Source organism: Xyrauchen texanus, chromosome 2 (assembly GCF_025860055.1).
Source record: "Xyrauchen texanus isolate HMW12.3.18 chromosome 2, RBS_HiC_50CHRs, whole genome shotgun sequence".
Taxonomy (NCBI): domain Eukaryota; kingdom Metazoa; phylum Chordata; class Actinopteri; order Cypriniformes; family Catostomidae; genus Xyrauchen; species Xyrauchen texanus.
The window spans coordinates 32,713,759-32,730,397 of record NC_068277.1 but is presented as its reverse complement, the minus strand read 5'-3'; the positions used below and the strand labels follow the sequence as shown (position 1 = coordinate 32,730,397).

Here is a 16,639-nt window from a genome sequence, read left to right as displayed (position 1 = left end):
TATAAGTGAATTGTATGTGCCTTTGATTTGTATAGTTCACGGCGAAAGGTAAAGGGGCTGCCAAAGAATATATGTTTAAAAATTCTGTACAGGAGCAGATCTAGATTAAGGGTTGTATTAACCCTTAAGAGACCCTCTTTAGTGACACAGGACCTCATTTCACCACCTGTACCTCATCCAGTTTTTGGAGTTGTGCCCACACCTCTTTAGTATTCCTCAATATATCTCATATAAATAGTGTAACACACAAAAAGTGTGAAAAATGCTAAAAAGATAATAATTTTAGCACCAAAAGCGTAAAGGGTCATTAGAGACCCTAGGTGCTTAATAGGATCTTTTTATTTATTTGTATATATATAATGTTTTTGTATTATTATTTTATATCTATATAAGTTTACTATCACAGGATATGAGTACTATACCGTGTTTCCCACCGGCTTTATTATATATAAAACATTAAACCAATGCTTTATTATTTCCTTCTCTATTATTGATTGGTTGGGTTGCTAGCACTGCCAAAAAGGCTTATTTTATCTCGAGCACAGCAGAAGCTAGAGGGGTGTGCTGTGAGCATGTGTGCAGTCAACGGGTGGGATGGCTTCAGGCAATCAGGCACTCTCATACCACATGAACTAGTCTGTGTTCTGCATTGCCACTGGTTTTCACTATTTACTAGTTCTGTCAGTCGATTTAAAATTTTAATCACGATTAATCGCATAATATTTGTAGTTAATTGCTTATTTTAAAAGTGCTGAAATTTGACACTATGTATACTTAATTTCTTGTCAAAATCCATTTATTTCCATCTTAAGAAATAAAACAAAACAATATGTAGCAATATAATTCTTTATTAACATTTTCCAAACAAAGCCTTGCACAATATAAAGGCAATGCACTAAAATATCACCAATTCAAGTAACAGTAAACATTTCCCAAAGTCTAAGTGGGAGTTTGACTAAGTGAAAGAACTAGTCCCCACATAGGCTGCACATTCATTGCAATGGGCATTAATCGCTAAAACTGTCATCCTCCACAATATTAATTTGTCGATAGACTGTGGCTATCCGCTTTGTTAGAGCAATCGTGAAGCTGCGTCGCGTTTTGGTGATTAGTTAAGTTATGGTATGCAACTAAAATGTCTCTCTCGCTCTGTGTGTGTGTGTGTGTGTGTGTGTGTGTGTGTGTGTGTGTATATATACACACACACACACACACACACAGTGGGTACGGAAAGTATTCAGACCCCCTTAAATTGTTCACTCTTTGTTATATTGCAGCCATTTGCTAAAATCATTTAAGTTCATTTTTTTTCCTCATTATTGTACACACAGCACCCCATATTGACAGAAAAACACAGAATTGTTGACATTTTTGCACATTTATTAAAAAAGAAAAACTGAAATATCACATGATCCTAAGTATTCAGACCCTTTGTTCAGTATTTAGTAGAAGCACCCTTTTGATCTAATACAGCCATGAGTCTTTTTGGGAAAGATGCAACAAGTTTTTCACATCTGGATTTGGGTATCCTCTGCCATTCCTCCTTGCAGATCCTCTCCAGTTCTGTCAGGTTGGATTGTAAACGTTGGTGGACAGCCATTTTCAGGTCTCTCCAGAGATGCTCAATTGGGTTTAAGTCAGGGCTCTGGCTGCGCCATTCAAGAACAGTCACAGAGTTGTTGTGAAGCCACTCCTTCGTTATTTTAGTGGTGTGCTTAGGGTCATTGTCTTGTTGGAAGGTGAACCTTCGGCCCAGTCTGAGGTCCAGAGCACTCTGGAGAAGGTTTTCGTCCAGGATATCCCTGTACGTAGCCGCATTCATCTTTTCCTCGATTGCAACCAGTCGTCCTGTCCCTGCAGCTGAAAAACACCCTCACAGCATGATGCTGCCACCACCATGCTTTACTGTTGAGACTGTATTGGACAGGTGATGAGCAGTGCCTGGTTTTCTCCACACATACCGCTTAGAATTAAGGCCAAAAAGTTCTATCTTGGATTCATCAGACCAGAGAATCTTATTTATCACCATCTTGGAGTCCTTCAGGTGTTTTTTTTGGCAAACTCCATGCAGGCTTTCATGTGTCTTGCACTGAGGAGAGGCTTCCGTCGGGCCACTCTGCCATAAAGCCCCGACTGGTGGATGGCTGCAGTGATGGTTGACTTACTACAACTTTCTCCCATCTCCCGACTGCATCTCTGGAGCTCAGCCACAGTGATCTTTGGGTTCTTCTTCACCTCTCTCACCAAGGCTTTTCTCCCCCGATAGCTCAGTTTGGCCGGACGGCCAGCTCTAGGAAGGGTTCTGGTCGTCCCAAACGTCTTCCATTTAAGGATTATGGAGGCCACTGTGCTCTTATGAACCTTAAGGGCAGCAGAAATGTTTTTGTAACCTTGGCCAGATCTGTGCCTTGCCACAATTCTGTCTCTGAGCTCTTCAGGCAGTTCCTTTGACCTCATGATTCTCATTTGCTCTAACATGCACTGTAAGGTCTTATATAGACAGGTGTGTGGCTTTCCTAATCAAGTCCAATCAGTATAATCAAACACAGCTGGACTCAATTGAAGGTGTAGAACCATCTCAAGGATGATCAGAAGAAATGGACAGCACCTGAGTTAAATATATGAGTGTCACAGCAAAGGGTCTGAATACTTAGGATCATGTGATATTTCAGTTTTTCTTTTTTAATAAATGTGCAAAAATGTCAACAATTTTGTGTTTTTCTGTCAATATGGGGTGCTGTGTGTACAATAATGAGGAAAAAAAATTAACTTAAATGATTTTAGCAAATGGCTGCATTATAACAAAGAGTGAAAAATTTAAGGGGGTCTGAATACTTTCCGTACCCACTGCATATATATTAGGGCTGTCAATCGATTACAATTTTTAATCAAATTAATTACATGGAGTCCCGATTAATTAATCGCATATACAAATATTTGCTGAGAAAGCCCCTCATATAACAATAGTTCTACATATTTATATCTATATATAATTATACATAGTTATCTTTAAATATTTAAAAATTATATATATAGGCTTATTTTATCTTGAGCACAGCAGAAGCTAGAGGGGTGTGCTGTGAGCATGTGTGCAGTCAACGGGTGGGATGGCTTCAGGCAATCAGGCACTCTCATACCACATGAACAAGTCTTTGTTCTGCATTGCCACTGGTTTAGCATATATATATATATGCTATATATATATATATGCTATATATTGAATTATTGTTATATGAGGGGCTTTCTCAGCAAATATTTGTATATGCGATTAATTAATCGGGACTTCATGTAATTAATTTGATTAAAAATGTAATATATATATATATATATATATATATATATATATATATATATATATATATATTAGGACTGCACGATTTGGGGAAATGTCATATTGCGATTATTGAGGCTGATATTGCGATATGCAATTGCGATATAATAAAGAAATGGTATCATGACTTGCTTGGTTATCAAGGAAAATGCACAAATATATTACTGATAATGCTGAAATGTGTATTTCTCAACTCAAATATACAGACTAGCAACAACAACAACAACTATAAATGCACATTGTTTTCAAACCACTAAAACTGTTGTTGCTGTTGTGTGGTTTTTTTTTTTTTAAATGGCCAACTGGTATTTCCAAATCCTCTTTCTAAAAAGTTCTACTTATCGCTGGTACCTCTTGTCCAGTGTGTGGATCATTTTCTGAAATCCCACTTTGCTAACGGTGCATCATGTCTCTTTATATATCTGTGAAGACTTATCATATGGCGTGACACTTGCAAACACATCTGTAATTGTGCTTTGTTTTGTTTGTTTGTTTTTAATGTAGTTTTAGTCAATGAAAACTGTTGACATTTTAGTCATATTTTATTCATTGAAACACAAGAAATCAACAGTTTAATAGTGGAAAATGACATAAAGAAACTCATTTGCAGTTAATTGTTATTTCTACCTCTTTCCAGTCACAGAGCACTTTATTTTGAGAGTTGTTTAAGTGAGAGAAGATCCTGTAACTTTGTGCAGTTTGGGGGAAATTGTAATGTTTAATAATTTATTTTATTATGAAAATAAAATTTAGCATTGAAGAAAGGTAGATTTTGTTTGTATATGGAATCGGCCAAGAAAATTGCAATCGTTGCATCTCTAAATCTAATGTTTTCACCAACATGTGAACGTTCTTATCTCATTGACTAAACAAATTCAATATAAAGCATTGCCATATTTTTATGTAGTGCTTCAAACTATAATGAATGGTGCATGAGGAAATTGCAGGCACAAATTGTAAATCTAAAATTCAAGGTCACTAATTGTGTGAATGCAAAGAGAACAGGGTTCTTTTACACTGTGTTTACTTTTTGGTTCACTTAAAGGAGTCTGAGTTTGTTCTTTTAAAGAGGACTGAAGTGCACGACTCACTACAGACAAAACAGCTGCACACATAAGGGCAGCACAGCAGGCAGCGTGTTCAGGATATTTATTCAATTAAATTGTAGACCTTGAGGTTTGATAATCACACTGGGACATATCACGATTTTGATTTTATTTCACTTAATCGTTCAGGATTGTATACAGGTCTCATAAGTTGATGCAAGCAGAAAATTAAGGTATTTTAAACTGTTTGTGTTCTTTATTTTAGTAATTTTATGTTATACATTTATTGCAGTTTGTTTTTATTTTAATGTGTGTGTGCATTCAGATTATGCACCTTGTTAGCTTGTGTGGACCTTATGTTACCTTTTAGACCGTTAGTGGGTCATGAACCTTGTTTTTATGGACCTTGTGCTAATCTGTTTTAAGTGGCTCCTTAACTGGATGTGTAAGATCATGCCACACTTTACTTCTTAAAAAAGCATGCTGCACACCACCTGTTAAAGGAATAGTTCCCTTTTAAAATTAAAATTCTCTCATCATTATTCACCCTCATGTCTGTTTGAAATGAAAATGAATAGTGACTGTCAAACAAGGCAAGGTTTTCAGTAAAAAAAAAATTCAGTCTATTCCTTTCACAAACATATCAAATATCTTAAGCAGGCTTGAGGCATCTTTACACAGCTTAGTTAAGCCTGCTCTGTGCCTGCTCAAAATTATGTGTCAAGTTGCAAGAGTGCATAAAAGCCAGACTAAATAATGCCTGCTCTGACTATGACAACTAATGCTTATTCAGCCTCTAGTTGTCACGGCTGGGGAGTGGGGAGGATAAAGGACCCAAAAGTAGAGAGAGAGAGAGTGCAACAGTATTTATTCACAAGTTCTCAAAAGTCAAGTCAAGGTGCACCCTGCGCTGGCTGAAGAAGTCGGAGAACCAGTGAGCCGCCAACGGCTTATGAAGAGTGTGTTCGTATGGGGAATGTGTGCATTGTGGAAGTGTGGAGCACTCAGATGAGAGTCTTTAGAAGATGATGAGGTGCAAGCGAAGCCCAGATGAATCTTCAAGGAATCCTCCTCCACAGTCCTGAGCACCAGCTGGTGAGAGTCAATGCAAGCAGACAGGTAATCGTACCTCAATCGACCAGTAACCACAGATACGTGATGAAGGTTCGTAGAATCTGGTATGGTGCAAATGAAGCACAGACAAATCTCCTGAGTTGAGGGCAGAAATTGAGGAATCCTCCTCCCCAGTCCTGGGCACCAACTGGTGAGAGTGAATGCAAGCAGACAGGTCACTGCACCTCAATAGACCAACCAACAGATACTCAAGCTCGCTCCAACTATACAAGAGAGAAAATTTAGACTTCACCATAAACTGGCTGAGAAGGAAGGGAAACACGAGGAATAAGAAGGGGCTGCAATTAGAGGAAAGCAGGTGGCAGCAGGCATGTAACTCATCAACATGATCAGTGTCTCTACGAGATCGATCAGTGTTCCCATGGAAATGCTGATCACGTGTGCCGGCTCCACCTGTGATACACGGGGTCGAGTGAAAAACAAACAACCGTTAGAGCCGGCACATATGCTGGAACCGTGACACTAGTATCGAAGGCATTTCTGATGCTGCTTTGGTTCTGTGTGAATACAATGCAGCATCAGAGCAGCCTTAAACTTTTTTGTTGTCATTATAGAGCATATACAGTACATATAGTGTTTCGTATTTAAAAGAATAACTACATATTTTCATTTGTTTCATTATTTTATATTCAAAACATTAATCTCATATTATTTATGCAATAGTAATTGCTGTGTAAATTAATTTATGCCTGCTCTAATCAGAATTAAGTAGTCTGTATAAATACACCTAAATGCCACTTCAGATGCAGCTTCTGTGCCATATTTGCAGTGTAAAGATGGCTCATGAATATAGCACGTTTATGATGTTTTTTGTCTTTTTTTGGAGTTTGACAGCTCCTGGTCACCTCCAGTTTCATTGTATGAAAGAGAGCGGTGTTAATATTCTTCAAAAAGTCTCATTTTGTGTTACACAAAAGAGAGAAAGACAGGTTTGAAATTACATTAGGGTGAGTAAATAATGACAGAAATGACATTTTTGGGTGAACAATGCCTTTAAAACCTGGAATCCTAGTCCATAGAACCCTAAATCAGACTTTAGAGATTTCCAAAATGCCTCAGGGTGATGTCAACCCCAATGTACCATGTGATATAACCTGCAGAAATCCACTCAACTCAAAGAAATATTTGATGCTAACTTCATTAGAAAAGAGCATCCTCATCAAAGTAAAATGTCATGTTTAGATTTAGACTTTCCAGAGTTCCTCAGTGGATTACAATACAGCTTCATCCTGAGACGTTTGTACATGATGCTTGATTACAGTGTACATTTAATTATTCTGAAGTAAGTGTGTTTAAATGCAAATGCAAAAGAGAGGCTATTTGTCTTCTAGCTGGAGGAGTAGTCCATTATTTTCTTTATAGGTTTTAAGTAAACATTTGTGAAAAGAGTTGATCTTGTAAAAATTCGGGGACCTGCAGGCCTAAATTTTTATTATAATTGTTTTGGATTCTCCCAAATTTGGCATGCCCAATTCCCAATGTGCTCTAGGTCCTCGTGGTGGCGTAGTGACTCTCAGTTGCCTCCTCGTCTGAGACAGTCAATCTGTGCATCTTAACACGTGGCTTGTTGAGCACATTACCCTGGAGACATAGCACGTGTGGAGGCTCACGCTGTTCTCCGTGGGATCCATGCACAACTCACCACACACACCACCGGGAGCGAGAACCACATTATAGCGACTAGAAGGTTAACCCAACGTGACTCTACCCACCCTATCAACCGGCCCAATTGGTTGCTTGGTAAGCCTGACTGGATTCACTCAGCATGCCCTGGATTCGGACTTGTGACTCCAGGTTTTTTAGTCAGCGTCTTTACTTGCTAAGCTACCCAGGCCCCTGCAGTGTTGTTGTCGATTTATAAGACATAAGCATTTCATCGACTGTATGTTTATCTGAAAAATATTTACATTTAAATTAATATTATGGCCAGACTCTTTTTGACTAGAATTATCTATTATACATTGTGTTGTTGACAATATCTTTAATCGTATGTAAGAATACAAAGGTTAAAGCAGAGGTGCCAGTTGTAATATTAATTCAATTTCAAATAAAGAGCTACCACAGTGCAAAATAAAGGCATTAAAGGGATACTTCACTGTAAATATGCCACCTCGCTGAACCAACAACGGAATCCAGCAAAGTGGTTAGGGTATCTGCACATTCACCTTTTTGGTGCGTGTGTGGCTAGCCTGTAGCATCATAACTATTTGAGATAGTTAAGACCGAATCTGACTCCATGAATAATTTAATCTGACTTCAATTATATTAAACCTCAAATTTAGATTGAAATTCCAATTATTATTATTATTGATCATCAATTGAGATCTTATCCAGCTTTGGATGCTTGATTATTCTAGTTAATTCTATACTTTTACATTGCACTCTTTACATTACATTCATTTGGATTTCTGTTTTGTAGAGTCTATGCACCGGGTTATGTATGATTATTACACAAACTGTCCAGTTTTGGATTATTATCCGTAGGTAATTGACTAATACTATTCAGACAAGTTGCTCCCTGCATGTCTTTATCTGAATAATAGTTTTGTTTAGTCCCTCTAGATCTGCATACACTTAATTAAAATAACAATACTATCAGCCAGAAGGAGTGACTGGATAGGCTGACTAATGCTACCAAAATAACACTACTATCAGCCAGGAGTAGTGACTAGTACTATCTGGATAGGCTGACTAATGCTACCATATCCAGATAGTACTTCTAATAAGTCTCCTTAGTTTTCTATGTACCCTTGGCTGAAATAATGTTAACAGTTATCAGAGTTAATGATTAACATTGTTTAGGCAAGTCGACCAACATTTCGTTGTTCTAAATTATGATTATATTTAGTCCCTACTGTCTAGGTACACTTAGTTAATGCCGAATAGTTAGCTAGAAAGCTAAGATCTTAGAAGACATGCCTGATACTCTATCAATGCTGAGCCATTCATTTTTACTAACACTGATCACAGATTTGTGACAACAAGGATTTAACATAATATACTAAAGGCAAGAATTTCAGAATAAGTCAGAATCGTATCAAGTTTAACAATTTATTAGCCAGGTAAACGTTGATCAAGCCAATTAAAATAATTGTTTAATTCAGAAATAATCAATACAAAAAATGTAACACTTAAAGATGAATCTTAAGAGTAACAGGTGCATACCTGACTTCAGCAAAGTACGTAGTACTACGGGGATTTCTGGCTTCATAAAATTCAAATTAACAATGAATCCCAGACTCCAACCAAATGGAATGACAATAAGAATTTGGGGGACGCATAGGTTTGGAAGTCCTGGGGTCACACCTAATCTGCATACAGGAGGTTCTATGCTGATGAATGAAGCTTGTGAACAACGTTCTCTTGTAGACAAATCGAGCTGCACTTCCAGTTGTATTTTGGCAGTACTCGTGTGAAAATGCCAACATGCTTACGCCACGTGGATGCGCAACAGAGAGTTAAATAATTGTCGTGAAAAATATTGGATGTAAATATTGATTTGTTTCTCACCCAAAGTTATCATTTTGCTTTAGAAGACATTCATTAAACCACTGGTTACTTTTATTATGATTGTCTGTGCTTTTTGGAGCTTTAAAGTGCTGATCACCATCCACTTGCATTGAATGGACCTGCAGATCTGAGATATTCTTCTAAAAATCTTAATTTGTGTTCTGCAGAAGAAAGAAAGTCATACACATTTGGCATGGAAAGAGGGTGAGTAAATGATTAGAGAATTGAAATTTTTGGGTGAACTATCCCTTTAAGACATGCCGTGTTGTACTGATCAATCAGCCAAAATTTGGCCATTTTGGGCTTTGAATGATAACTGCGTCTGCTTGGCCTATTACAGAATTGTTACCTCCCTGTTACTGTTAGTTCCAAAATCTGTCGATAGCCTTCTCAATTGAATTACAAATTTAGAATAAATATATTTGTGTAATATATGTTTAGGTAAGTTCAGCAATATTGTGTGTCTCATTTGCCATCATTAAATCATATTATGTGTTTATCAGTATAAACTAGAGGTACACCGATCGACCGGCCAGGGACCGGAATTAGCCGATTTTCCGCATGCTCGGCCGGACTGGTAACCGGCCGGTCAGCCTCACGTCTTTCCGATTCCAAGCTGGTCCGTTTTGTTGCCAACGTCACAGCCGCACGTAAACATGTCATTGGCGTGGAAGATCTTCACTGTGAGTGAAGAATACATAAAGTTTGAAATGTGTAATAATTGTAAGGCCAAAGTAGACCGTGGGGGAGCCACCACAATAACCTTCGAACAACAAACCTAATTAGCCATTTATAACAACATCACCCAGCTGAAAATGCCCATTTAAAAAAGAAGCTAAAAAGGGAACACGGCTAAAGCTAGCCAGAGCTCAGAGCCAGCCACAAGTCAGCTTCCTCTCCTATCATCCCTTGGAATGATAAGACCAAAGCAATTACGAGGAAAATTATGGAATTCATGGCCCTGGATGACCAGCTGTTCTCCATAGTTGAGGACAGAGGGATCAGAAATCGGATAAATTTCCTCGATACAGAGTAGGAGGTACTCTCCGACGTCGCGTTGCCCGAGTTGTTTAATCTCGTGTCATGTCACACACACAGCCTGTTATCTGTCAACATTTGGGTACACAAATCCGGGAGAGGGGAAGTGGGGTGCTGGATGGCAGAGGCAGGCTAAATACTATACAAATTGTGCCGTTGTGATTTAATGTGCTGAGTAACGTAATTTTTCCCACCGTGTCCGATATTCAAATCAGTGCGACACACATTGCAAAAGGCGTGGGCATTGTCGATATGGCTTCGGGATATGAAATAAAATTCTTCCATCCAGCTGTTGTTAAATGTACATGTATATTTAGTTTTTTTCACCGGAGCACCAGCTGAGTCTTCTCCTCCCATCTACCAGTGATGCTTGATTTAACATCCCACGTCTACTACCTGCGCGGATATCAACAGCGCAAATGGGTTTTGGTTGCCAGGTTGAGGTCATAAATGATTTGTAATGTGTATGATGTGTTGATTGTGTGAGTAGGATGCGTTTCATTCAAGATCTGGCAACTGGACCACCTTGGAATAATATATTGATGCGATTATTCATATAACGTGGTTTGGGCCATACAAATTACGGGAGTTTTTTTGGGAGAAATAACAAAACCTGAGACTCCCGGGAAAAACGGGAGTGTTGACAGGTATGGTTACAAGCCGTTACAAGCAGTGCTCAGTTTTACAACTGATATTTGGACATCTAACGTAAGTTGAGTGTATTGGACACTTCAGTTTTTCAGATCTTTGGAATTGTTTTGTTAGACGAGTAATAAACAGAAAAAAGGTCCATTTATAAAATTGTGGAAAATGACATCTGTTATATAAAGCAACTCATTTGCAGTTAATTGTTATTTCTACCTCTTTCCAGTCACAGAGCACTTTATTTTGAGAGTTGTTTAAATGAGAGAAGATCCTGTAACTTTGTAATGTATTTGTAATGTTTAATAATTAATTTTATTATGAAAATAAAATTTAGCATTGAAGAAAGGTAGATTTTGTTTGTATATGCGATCAATAATAGTTCTTAGAAAGAAAATCGGAATCGGAAAAAATCGGTATCGGCCAAGAAAATTGCAATCGGTGCATCTCTAGTATAAACCTATAGAGCTGTTTGGATTTTAGTCCAAAAACCCAGAAGACAATTCACCATGGGTTCCCTCGAGATTTTCCTATGGGTTTTATTATGGGATTTTAGAGAAAAATAAGGTCTGTGGTAAACATTGACGTTTAGTTCTGCAACATAAATTTCACAGTCATACCTCAAACGTGAAGCTGTATTGAATTGCATACTTTAAAAAAAGCATCCATCAATTTAAAATAATAAAAAATGACTTATGATGACCTCACTGAGGTTTAGAGAGAACAGAAGGAACAGTGTTTGACATTGAGGTGCATGTTCTCTTCATAGTCTGATAATTCTTACCTATTCAGTTAAGTTATGGTTTTCTCTGATGGATAGAAGCATCTGTAGCTCTTCACAGTAACCTCCTTCTCTGTCCTTATTGCAGTAATACAAAGGTTGAGTTCTGACAATAATGGCATTTAAGACAATTTTGTGCTCCAACCTCATTATATGAAAAGCCCTGAACTTCATTTGGATTAAAGGTTTCCTCAGTGCACTACGGTGGAGTAATTTTTTTTTAACAATACCTGTTTTATGATTAGCCAAGACAACTGTTTGTTTATTTTTCTGGATGGAATGAAGCAATTACCCTTGCTCTTTTTTATTTTTATTTTATTTTGCTGTTTTATTGCCATGGGCTTATCATTGTCTTTCACTCTGAATTGTGATTGGGTCAGTGTTTTGTCTGTTTAAAATGGCCATCACAGCTGTGCTCATGAAAAGAGGCAGAATTGGTTTCCTCGGCGACAGTGTATAATCTCATTACCCGAGGCTGATTGTAAAGCCATAAGGCAGGCACACTATGATTGACAGGGGAGGAGATCGTATCACGTTTTTCATAGACACACACACACAAATTCCCTGGAGGTGATAAGGTCTGGGATTTGTTTCACACTACCTAATTATCAAGGCAGTAAATTTAAAGAGAGGGCACAGCAGAGTGTGTCATCACTTTTATTTGTGCTTTATTTGTTTTGGATTAAATATGCTCTCTGTTAATGAGATAGTTCTGGCTAAGGATAATATAAACCTTATAGAAATGTGTTTCGTTTAAAGATGTACCTGAGACACAATGCAACTATGCTCAGCTCTTGAAGGTTATTTACATTATCAAAATCAAACAGGCAGGGGATATATTTAAAAAAAAAATTACACTACTATGTACTCTGATGGATTGCACCCCATAACCTTAATGTTGATTTCTAATATTTAAACTCCTTTTGTAATATTGTAAGCCCTAGGTATACTTCCGTTTTGACGTGAGCACTCCGCGTCTGCATATGTTCAAACGCGAGCCTTTCAAAGTATACGCCATATAACTGTGCGTGCAAACACTGGCGGTTACCGCATGCATACTACGACTGCTATGAGACGCCAGACTTTGTTTTCAGGAGAAAGTATCTCCAGACTTCCTCGCATACGTTCTCTTGACTCTTCACTGTTGTTGTTTCTACATTAGTCTCCTGATATTTAGCTGCAATTACATCGACTTTTAGCACTTCTTTGTGACAACAAGGGCTCAAATGTGAGTGTTGCTGCCTTGTGGACCCAGTAATTAGTGCAAATATCTCCAGGCACATGCGCTGTCTGCACATTTATAGATGCATGGTTAGAAAAATCGGGCTGCGCAGGTTAAGTGCTTGAACACTCTGCTGATGAGATTTCACGCATTCTTGTAATCGCACTTAGTGGTCCAATATTGTTTGACACCTATTTGTGGAATTCACCTGTTGACCATTTCAAGGACGTAAACCATAACAAAGAAATTGAACTCTACTGCGCATGTCTACAAAATGTATCAAAAACATCAAACGTTTACCTGACGTAACTAATCCAGACCACTGAGAGAGAGATGTGATAAAACTGTATCATAGATTAGATGCTCACAGTTATTTCCTCATCAAAGAGATCGGGAATATTGGGTTGCTCCTGTTGTAATCAATGAAGCCGTTCAAAAAAGCTGGCTACATGACCTGTGGATTAGGTTAGGGTTTATTTTTTTAATGCTAAAAATACTTTTCTTGTCTCTTTCTTCTGAGGGTCTGCTAAATTACTAAATGTAAAAGTAAATGACTCACACAGCTTCATTCATTATAATGGGAGCGATTCTCACATTTAGAGCTCTACCTCTCAAACTTACAATTAGTTGGTATAAATTTCGTTCACCTACCAGAGATAAGATGTGTGCTACAGTTGTTATTACTGCTCGAATCCATCCAGCTGTCTTGCTTCACTCACGCAGTTCATGTGTCTGTTTGACTTTGCTTTTTCTAAGATCTAAACACTTTAGTTTCCATTTGTTCCAGGCATCCAGGGAGCATCCAGACACCTAACAACATGGTCCACATCTTATGACAATCATTTGTAATGTTATTTGTGTTAAAGTCACTATGAATAAAGTGCCTCCCGCTGTTGTTTTAATGAGGGTGCGTTCCATTCAGAATTGATGATACCTATGCCCTGATTTCTATGCCCTATTCCTTTCGAAGGCTTTACCATCCACTGTGAGAGCTTTGAAAGGCTAAAAGGTGTGGGGCTCAAAAACAAGGGTCATTCAGAACTCACTTTTAAGTTATTTTTATTGGAAATTCATTTAGAAGCGATCTTAAAGCATGACTATCATGTTCTCCCTTCAAAGTGCCCTTCAGAGGGTGATTTATCCCATTTGAAATGCAGTCTGGGTTCACATCTAGCAGGAATTTTCAAGCAACAAAAAGACTTTCCTTGAAATGGTCTATATACTGTAGGTTATTCACACATATATGTAAATAGAGGAAAATATCCTCACTGTAGTATAAAGCTAAAACAAACTTTTAAAGTCTGTGTTATTATACATCCCTTAACTCCAGAAACCTTGACTGCAAAACTACAAAGTGATTCTTGTTGGGTCAGTTCTCTGAGAGCTGTGATTTAAGAAAAGAACCACGTGGAGATTCTGGTGTCAGATGAGCCAGATGATGCTTAGAGGAAGGAAACCGAAGCATTATTGATGTCTTAGTCACACACTATCCATCTTCTCTCCTCCATTCCAGCACCACCTAATCATCTTCCACTCTGAACTGTTGAGAATGTCAGAGGAAGAGGAGAAAGTGCCACTCCAGCAGATAATCTACTAATCTGCTACTAATCACAGGAAGAAAAATCTCACAAGGGGTGTAATGGTAGAAGATTTTCACTTTATGAAAACCGTTACAAAAATACCATGAAATCAAGGTGCATTGCTAATATTATTATCAGTTTAATACTTATTTACAGCTAAATTTAGACTAAAAAAAGGCATGTTCCCTACTACAATTTTATTGCATTCTATTATATCAAACATCATTTTTAAATGATTTTATTATTGTTATTGAATAATTATTTATGATATTGAATTAAGCATTTTACATTTATGCATTTGGCAGATGCTTATCTCCAAAGCAACTTACAGTGCACTTATTACAGAGACAATCCCCCCGGAGCAACCCGGAGTTAATTGCCATGCTCAAGGACACAATGGTGGTGGCTGTGGGGATCGAACCAGTGACCTTCTGATTAATAGTAATGTGCTTTAGCCCACTACGCCACCACCACTCCTTAAGCAGAAACAAACAATAACAACAAAACTAATCATTTGTTATGATTACTGCCCAGGTTAACAGTTTAGATATGAATTTGACTTCATTATTGGTTGCTTTTGTAAATTAGTTTAATTCTAACAATACCTACTGAAAAATAATCGATTGCTCATCCCACAGTACTGTCTATTTTGTGCTACAGTATTACTGTCCATTTCATATTTGCCTAAAGCAATTTGTAATCCCTATTTAGTACATATTATGAACATATATAATTATAAACATATTATTAGTAGTATTAAACACATTGTAGGCCTGTTGCGCTGCACTTAAATAAAAGCTTGAACAAACAGTCGGTCCATCGTGATGTTGCATATAAGCTCTTAAATCTTGGCTGCATTTGCGAGTATTAGAGCAAGACAAACATAACGTTAGTCTACAATAAAAACCTATAATGTGTCATTACAAATCACGTAAAACTGTATTGTATCTGGTGTTTTTTTATTTATTTTTTTTTATGAAAGGGAGTAATGTATTATCATATAGCCTCTTGTATTTTACTTTGAATTTATCTCAGCATATTTAGTGGGCTAAAACTCGCTGAGATGGTGCTTGAGTTTTGTTTCCTGCCTGAGCTGACACTTTTTTTGCAACAAACTTTACAAACTGGGAAACTGAGAAACATTGATTGTGCCTTGTGGGTCTTTAAGTATTCCCACACTGAGAATATCAACCCCTGTGGTGGGGAAAATGAAGGGTCAGGCTCTGAAAATATCTGTATTGCGCTCGTGTCACTTTAAAATGGAGTGATGGTTAAATGTAAAATGAGGGTGTCGCATGGTCAATTTTATGTGATGCTATGTAAAAGTTGTGAATTCTGTCTTAATTTAACTGATTTGGATTTTTAAAAGTTCAGAAACGAACTATATATATTTATGCAATACTTCTGTTTTAAAACCGAGGTATACCGTGAAACCGTTAAGCCTACACCCCAAATTCGCACACAACAGATTGATACATCCTGTTAGATGAGGCCCAACTTGCTGACTGCACAAGGTTAAAGAATTACATTTAGTTTTATTCCTGAATTTAAAATTACACAGCTTTGCTTAGGCCTAATGGTTTTTTATGCAGATTTGCAGAGGAAGGCAGTATTTCATCTTAGTGTTATAAGGCCAAAGTAAATTAATTACTTATGTGCAATTCTGCATCTTGTACAAAGATAATTTACCTTTACCTGTGACCACCTATATTATATGTCCTATTATTTTATGTCTATTTATACTCTTACCTTGTTTTATATTCTGTGTCTCACTGTAATGTTCTGTGTGCACTTGTTTCTCCTATCACCAAAAAAAAAAATTCCTTGGGTGCGTGAAAACACTTGGCAATAAAGCTCATTCTGATTTCTCCTTGATGAAATCTGAACTCTTTCATTTGTGTTTACGTTGTGGCATGTGTGCATGCATATGGATACTAACACATAAGGAACACAAATGGCAAATGCATGCAGTGAGAACACAGCTGGGCTCCAATCCCTTTAGTGTATGTGTGTGTGTGTATGTGTGTGTGTGTTTGTTTGTGTGTGTGTGTGTGTGTGTGTGTGTGTGTGTGTGTGTGTGTGTGTGTTTACATTTGCTGCTGTGCCTCTTGTCAAGACTGCCTAGGCAGTGAGCTCTTCTAAGACAGCATCCTAACCATCATGAAACTGCATAAGGGATCGATTTGGAATGCTCTAAATAGGCAGCAACACCACAAACCACAAAATAGCTCTCCACACGAGAGGTTTGAGTTTGAAGTTAGAAAGAGAGGAGTTAGAAGGAGAAATTTGAACGGCCAACAGATGTAGAAAAAGAAGTTCCGTCTTGCAGGTGAAAGAGCCAATCACCTTTTAGAT

At 37.6% G+C, this 16,639-nt stretch overlaps 1 protein-coding gene across 34 annotated transcripts in view; it reads left to right on the top strand.

Moving 5' to 3' along the window:
* Positions 1-16,639, top strand: part of LOC127654089 (MAP kinase-activating death domain protein-like) — a 94,557-nt gene that overhangs the window by 1,053 nt on the left and 76,865 nt on the right. The gene's annotated exons all lie outside the window — the stretch shown is intronic.